We start from the raw sequence: 7,295 nt of genomic DNA, 5'->3' as shown, positions 1-7,295 counted from the left end.
GCTTAACGTATTTTTTATTCACGTGTATTTGTGTGTGCCTACATAAATTTATGTGCACCGTGTGTGCAGGAGAGCAGAGGCAATTGGGTTGGATCCTGGAACTGAAGTTACAAGCAGTTATGAACTGCCAGGTGGAAATTAGGAACCAAACCAGGAACTCTGAGAAAGAGTAGCAAAAGAACTTAATCGCTAAGCCATCTCTCCAGCTCCCACCCCTTTCCCTTCCTACTCTCCTTTTCTGTTTTCTTTTTTTATTATTATTACTTCTTTTTTGTTTTGTTTTGTTCTTCTGAGACAGAGCTTCTCTGTAGTTTTGGAGCCTGTCCTGGAACTCGCTCTGTAGACCAGGCTGGCCTCGAACTCACAGAGATCCACCTGTCTCTGCCTCCTGATTGCTGGGATTAAAGATGTATACCACTATTGTCCTGTCTACTCTCCGTTCTTTAAACAGTGTCCTTTCACAAGGTAACCCTGGCTGACCTCGAACTTGCTGTGTAGGCAGGGCTGGCTTCGAACTCACAGATATCCCCCAGTATCTTCCTCCTGAGTACTGGAATTAAAGAGAGGCGCCACCGCACCCAATTTTTTTTTTTTTTTTTTTTTTTTTTTTAAATATTTATTTATTTATTTATTTATTATGTATACAGCATTCCTTCCATGTGTGCCCACAAGCCAGAAGGGGGTGCCAGGTCTCATTATAGATGGCTGTCAGCCACCATGTGGTTGCTGGGAATTGAACTCAGGACCTCTGGAAGAGCAGTCAGTGCTCTTAACCACTGAGCCATCTCTCCAGCCCCCCCAATTTTTTTTATTACATTCATTTATGTTTTATGTGACTTAGGAAGATGCTCATATAGACGTCGGAGGGGCAACTTGAAAGGAGTTGGTTCTGTTCACCTTGTGGCTCACAGTATTGAATTTAGGTTGTCAAGTTTGACAGCAAATGCCCTTTACCCATGGAACCATCCATAGGCTCCCTCAGTTTTGTTTAATTTTTTATTTCACTTAATTTTTGTTGCTAGAGTTTTGAGGCTGAGTTTCATGTAGCCCAGATTATCCTGGAACTCATCACATAACTAAAGATAATTATAAACTTCTGATTTCCCTGCCTCCATCTTTCAGGTCCTGGGTTGTAGGTGTGAGCACTCTGTTTGCCTCGGGTGTTCTTGCCTGTCTGGCTCTCCGAAGTTTTCCTGAGCCTATAATTGTACCCTACCTTACTCCCAGGACTGTGAAGATGGAAACTAGGTAATCAGAATTCCAAGGCAAAACTCAGCTACATAAGTAAATTAACATCAGCCCAGGCTCAAGGTACCCTGTCTTAAACAAACAAACAAGAAAGCAAAAACATCCAGGCAGGGTGGCATTAATCCTATCAACAAGGGATTTCCATGAGTCAAAGGCAGCCACAGTCCATGAGGTGAATTCCAGGCCAGCCATGGCTATCTACACTGTAAGGCTTTATCTCCCTACCCCCCAAAAACATTTAAGTTAATTCCTAGGTTTTGTGGCCGTAGGTTCTGTTCCCAGTACCAAAAGAAAGTTGAAAGATGAGGGTCCACAATGCCAAAATAGTTACTCTAAAACCTCAGGAAAACCAGAAATTCAAGGAAGAATAAAGACATAACTTTAAATGTAAACAAGGTGTGGACTAGCCCACTGTTAGTATCCTTGTTATGGCCAGAGGAAGGGTTTGTGTACACCTGACACTCACTAATCTCAGCACTAGGGAGGCAGAGGCAGGTGGATCTCTGTGAGTTCAAGGCCAGCCTGGTCTATAAAGCGAGCTCTGGGATGGACTCCAAAGCTACAGAGAAACTCTGTCTCAAAAAATCAAAAAATAGCTGGGCGGTGGTGGCACATGCCTTTTATTCCAGCACTCGGTAAGGAGTGGAAGGCAGATTTCTGTGAGTTTGAGGCCAGCCTGGTCTACAAGAGCTAGTTCCAGGACAGGCTCCAAAGTTACAGAGAAACCCTGTCTCGAAAAACCCACTTTGAGTTCGAGACCAGCCTGGTCTACAAGAGCTAGTTCCAGGACAGGCTCCAAAACCACAGAGAAACCCTGTCTCGAAAAACCAAAAAAAACAAAAAAAAACCCAATAAATAAACAAATAAAAATATAAAATAAAGACACAGTTAATAGAGTAAAATACCCATGTGTTCAAGTGTAAAGCTCTCTGCACTTTAAATGCAAGCAAGGTGTGGACTAGCCCACTGTTAGTATCCTTAATGTTATGGCCAGAGGAAGGGTGTGTGTACACCTGACACCCACTGGACTTAGCTGAGCCCATCTCTTATAAGCCAAGCAGTGTACTTTCCATATGTTAACTAATTTATTCCTAACTTTTACATATATACTATACTATATACATTGTTATTGTAATATACATTACTATAACAAAACACCTGACAAACACAGTTTTAAGGAAAGAAGAGTTTCTTCTGGAGACCAGCTGGAGGGAACAGTCCGTCCTGGAGGGGGGAGGGGAAGGCATGGCAACACAGCACATTGCCTTTACTGTCAGAAAGTACAGAGAGGTGAATGTTGGTGCTCAGCTCACTTTCATTTTTGTTTTGTTTTGCTTTTTGAGACAGGGTTTCTCTGTGCAGCCCTGGCTGTCCTGAAACTCACACATAGACCAGACTGGCCTTGAACTCACAGAGATGTGATTGGGATCAAAGGCGTGCACCACCATTGCCAGGCTCACTTTTTCTTTTTTATTCCATCCAGGAGGAACTCCAACTCATGGAATGGTGCTTTCTACTCTACATGTGGGTTCCTGAGTTAATCATGTCTAGGAAATCCCTCTCAGACGTGACCAGAGAAGCGCCTCCCACATGATTCCAAATCCTGTCAAGTTGACATTATTAGCCAATGCACACTGCACTGGGAAACTTTTACAAATGAGAAAATTGAGGCCCAGAGAAGCTAAGTAATAGTCCCAAACATCACACAGTCAGCAGGAGAAAGAGCTTAGACTTTCACTCCCACAAGAACTATCAACAAGGGCTGGAGAGATGGCTCAGTGGTTAAGAGCATTGCCTGCTCTTCCAAAGGTCATGAGTTCAATTCCCGGCAACCACATGGTGGCTCACAACCATCTGTAATGAGGTCTGGTGCCTTCTTCTAGCCTGTGGACACACACACACAGACAGAATATTGTATACATGATAAATAAATAGTTTAAAAAAAAAGAACTATCAACAAGGACTGAAGAAGTAGTTCTTTGCCGGGGGGTGGTGGTGCGCGCCTTTAATCCTAGCATTTGAGAGGCAGAGGCAGGCGGATCTCTGTGAGTTCAAGAGCAGACAGGCTCCAAAACCACAGAGAAACCCTGTCTCGAAAAACCAAAATAATAATAATAATAAAGAAGTAGTTTTTTTTACCATTAGGAGACTATCAGGACAGCCTTTAGTGACATGACCATGGGTTCCAGGGCTAGGGCTTCCCTATTGTTTGAGATAGCCCAGGTGGCCTGATGCTTGGAGTAGAGGGAACCCCGGGGATTATCCCCAGAAACCCTTGATCTCATTCGGTCCATTTTCCAGGTCTCAGGACATGGACGGAGGTCAGAGGACAGACACCAGAGTGGACGGGACAAGGTCTACTGGACCAGTGTTGTGTTTTACTAATGGAAAGTGCTGGGCAGAGGCCACAGTGGTTCGTGCTCACTCATTCCCTGCCTTGTTTCTGTTTTTGATGTTTAGTTATTATTGTGTATGTGTACTGTTTGTGTGAGAATGTGTGCATGTGTATGGTCAGAGGACAACTTTCAGAACTATGTGCCCTCCTTCCCTTGTTCTGGGGTTTGGATTCAGGTAATCAGACTTACGCAATGAATGTCTTTACCTACTGAGTGGTCCTGCATTCTTTTTCTCTTATTTGTTTATTTTTATTTTATTATTATTATTTATTTATTTGCTTTTTCAAGACTGGGTTTCTCTGTGGTTTTGGAGCCTGTCCTGGAACTAGCTCTTGTAGACCAGGCTGGTCTCGAACTCCCAGAGATCTGCCTGCCTCTGCCTCCCAAGTGCTGGGATTAAAGGCATGTGCCACCACCGCCCAGCCTTGTTTTTTTTTAATATTTTATTTATTATGTATACAATATTCTGAGAGGGCACAAGACCTCATTACAGATGATTGTGAGCCACCATGTGGTTGCTGGAAATTTAACTCAGGACCTTTGGAAGAGTAGGCAATGCTCTTAACCACTGAGCCATCTCTCCAGCCCCCTGTTTTTTGTTTTTTTATCCAACCTACTCCAAGTAGGCACTGAGCACTAAAGACTAGGGCTGCCACAAGGAACTACAGGGTTCCAGCATTGCTGGGAAGTAAGAAGAAGGTGTAATGATCTGTTCTGTCTCTTTAAGAGACAAGCCATGCCCACTCCTTCCCCCATCTGCTGAGACAGGCTGATCTTCAACTTTCAGCCTGAGTTCTCTTTTCCATCTCCCTTTTCTCTCTCTCTTCTCTCCTCTCTCTCTCTCTCTCTCTCTCTCTCTCTCTCTCTCTCTCTCTGTCTCTGTCTCTCTCTCTCTCTCCTCTTCTCTTCTCTCTTCTGCCCCTTCCCTTCCATACTTCCATAACCCACTTAATAAATTCCAACTGCACTCTGCATGGCTTGCCTATCCATGTCTCTGTCTCTTGCCGGTCCACCATGTGTCTCCCTGCCTGGGACTGGCTGCTCTCAGGGCCCTCTGCTTGCTGTCACATGGCCTGCTGCCACCACTTGGGGACATGCAGCGTTTATGCTGCCTGCTGCCATCGGGAATACTGCAGCATTTTTAATTTTTCCATTACAGAAGGGATTAATTGTACAAAGAAGAATGTAGAACAAAGGAATAAAAATTCAGGTAAGGGAGGCTTGAGAGATGGCTCAGAGGTTAAGAGCACTGACTGCTCTTCCAGAGGTCCTGAATTCAGTTCTCAAAAAACCACATGGTGGCTCACAACCATCATGAGATCTGGAGCCCTCTTCTGATGTGCAGACCGAAAATGTATATGTAATAAATAAATAAATAAATAAATAAGCATTAAAAAAAAGAATTCAGCTAGGAAGGCCTGGGGATACAGCTCAGTTGGTAGATTGTATGCCTAGCAGGCATAAGGCTCTGAGTTCAAGCCACAATATCACAAAAACAAATGAACAAAAAAGAACCCAGACCGGAGGAGAAGGAGAACAAGAGTGTAGCTCAGTTGATAGAATATTTGTTCAATCTCAGCATGGCCTAACCCATGGGTGATTGTGCTGCTCTTCTATAATTCCAGCAGTCAGGAGCACAGTCACATGAGGGCATGTTCTCCCTCGAGACATTTCCTAGCCTGTTCATAGGCTGGGGGAAGAGGCATGGTCTTGTTGGAACAAATGCCATTTCTGAGTCCAGTCAAGTTTATAGGCCTTGTCATTTCCGAGCTTGTTCATAAAGACAGGTAAGCGGGAATGCGAACATGCCAGTTACAAGCTTTGACACATGGAAGAGATACACGGCATACTTGTCCACATGCCATTTCCGAACTGGGTCACATAGCAGGGTGTATGTATATGTTACTTTGAATATCATTCTGGGATCAGACACATGGGGGTGATATATGTGCATGTTGGCCACATGCCATTTCCAAATCTGGTCACATGTGACATATATGGGCATGCTGTCTCATATGTCTATTTTGGGGGACAGTATGGATACATTGGAGTACCTGCCATTTACCACCTAACTCCCATAGAGGAGAGTATTCCAACTCCACTTCTGAGCCCATTCACAAGGGCTCAGTGTGTCCTTTCTGAGAATGAGGTGTGCGAGGTGGATCCACATGTTGCTTCACGTTTATTTTCCAAGCACAGTCTAACAGAGGAAGTGTCAGAGCATGCTTGCCCTCAAGACATTTTTGAGCCCAGTTACATAAGGGGTATATGGGCATGTTTGCCCATGTCATTACCAAGCCCAGTCACAGGGAGGGGGTGTATTGACAAGTGTGCTCACACGACATAACTGAGCCTGGTCATATGGTGTGGATGTATGGACATGTTTCCCCACAAGCCATTTTCTGTCTCTTTTTTTTGTTTTTGTTTATTTGTTTGGTTTGGTTTTTTCAAGGCAGGGTTTCTCTGTAGCTTTGGTAGACCAGGCTGGCCTTGAACTCAAAGAGATCTGCCTATTAAAGGTGTGCACCACCACCGCCTAGCTAAGGGTTTCTCTGCAGCTTTGGAGCCTGTACTGGAGCTAACTCTTGTAGAACCGGCTGGCCTTGAACTCACAAAGATCTGCCTGCCTCTGCCTCCCAAGTGCTAGGATTAAAGGAGTGCGCCACCAGCACTCAGCTTTTGTTTTTGTTTTTGAAACAGGATTTCTCTTTATAGCCCTGGCTGTACTGGAACTCACTCTATAGACCAGACTGGCCTTGAACTCAGAGATTAGCCTGTTTCTGCCCCCCAAATGCTGAGATTAAAGGTATGTGCCACCATGCCCAATTACAAGCCATTTTCTAACCTGGTAACATGGAGGAGTGTATGGCCATGCTGCCCCCATGTGTATTTTGAAGCTGGTTGCATTGGAGTACATGTTATTGATGACTCTGATCATTTGGGGTTATATGTATGTTGACCCACATGCTAGTTCCAAGCCCATTCATATGGAGTGGTATATGGATATGTTTGTCAACATGCATTTCTGATTCTGTTAACATGGCAGGTGTATTGAACATGGCCATATGGTGGGCAGTATATTGCCCACATGGCATTTAAGAGGCTGGTCAAATGGAGGGTATAAGAGCATGTTGGTCCATCTGCCATTTCTGAGAATTGTCAAAAGGGCATGTTTTGAACCTGGACACATAGAAGACTGTACTGGCATGTTTGGACACATGATACTTACTTAGGACCTTAGTCATTTAGGGGTATAAGGGAATTTGACCCACATACCAGTTCTGTGACCTATAATATGGAGGCGTGCATGGGCATGGTAGCCCAGATGCTCTTTTTGAACCTAGTCCTGTTGGCTCACTTGCTATTTCCAGATCTTCAGGGATATGAATACTCACATGCTGTTTTCGAGTCTAATCCCATAGAGCTTTGAGCATGTTGCCACCACGTCGTATCTGAGGCTGGTCATAAGATGAGTGCTGGGCGTGTTCATCCTCAGGCTTATTTATATGGGGGGACCATGTTGGCTCACATGCCTCTTTTGAGGCTGTTAGCATGGTGAAATGTAGGGATGTATTGGAGCACGTGATATTTACTACCCCTGCTGTTTAGGGGGTATATCGGCATGTTTGCCCTTAATTTATTTCTTAGCCT

This window comes from Microtus pennsylvanicus, chromosome 1 (assembly GCF_037038515.1).
Source record: "Microtus pennsylvanicus isolate mMicPen1 chromosome 1, mMicPen1.hap1, whole genome shotgun sequence".
NCBI lineage: Eukaryota > Metazoa > Chordata > Mammalia > Rodentia > Cricetidae > Microtus > Microtus pennsylvanicus.
Note: the sequence above shows the minus strand (reverse complement) of the source record.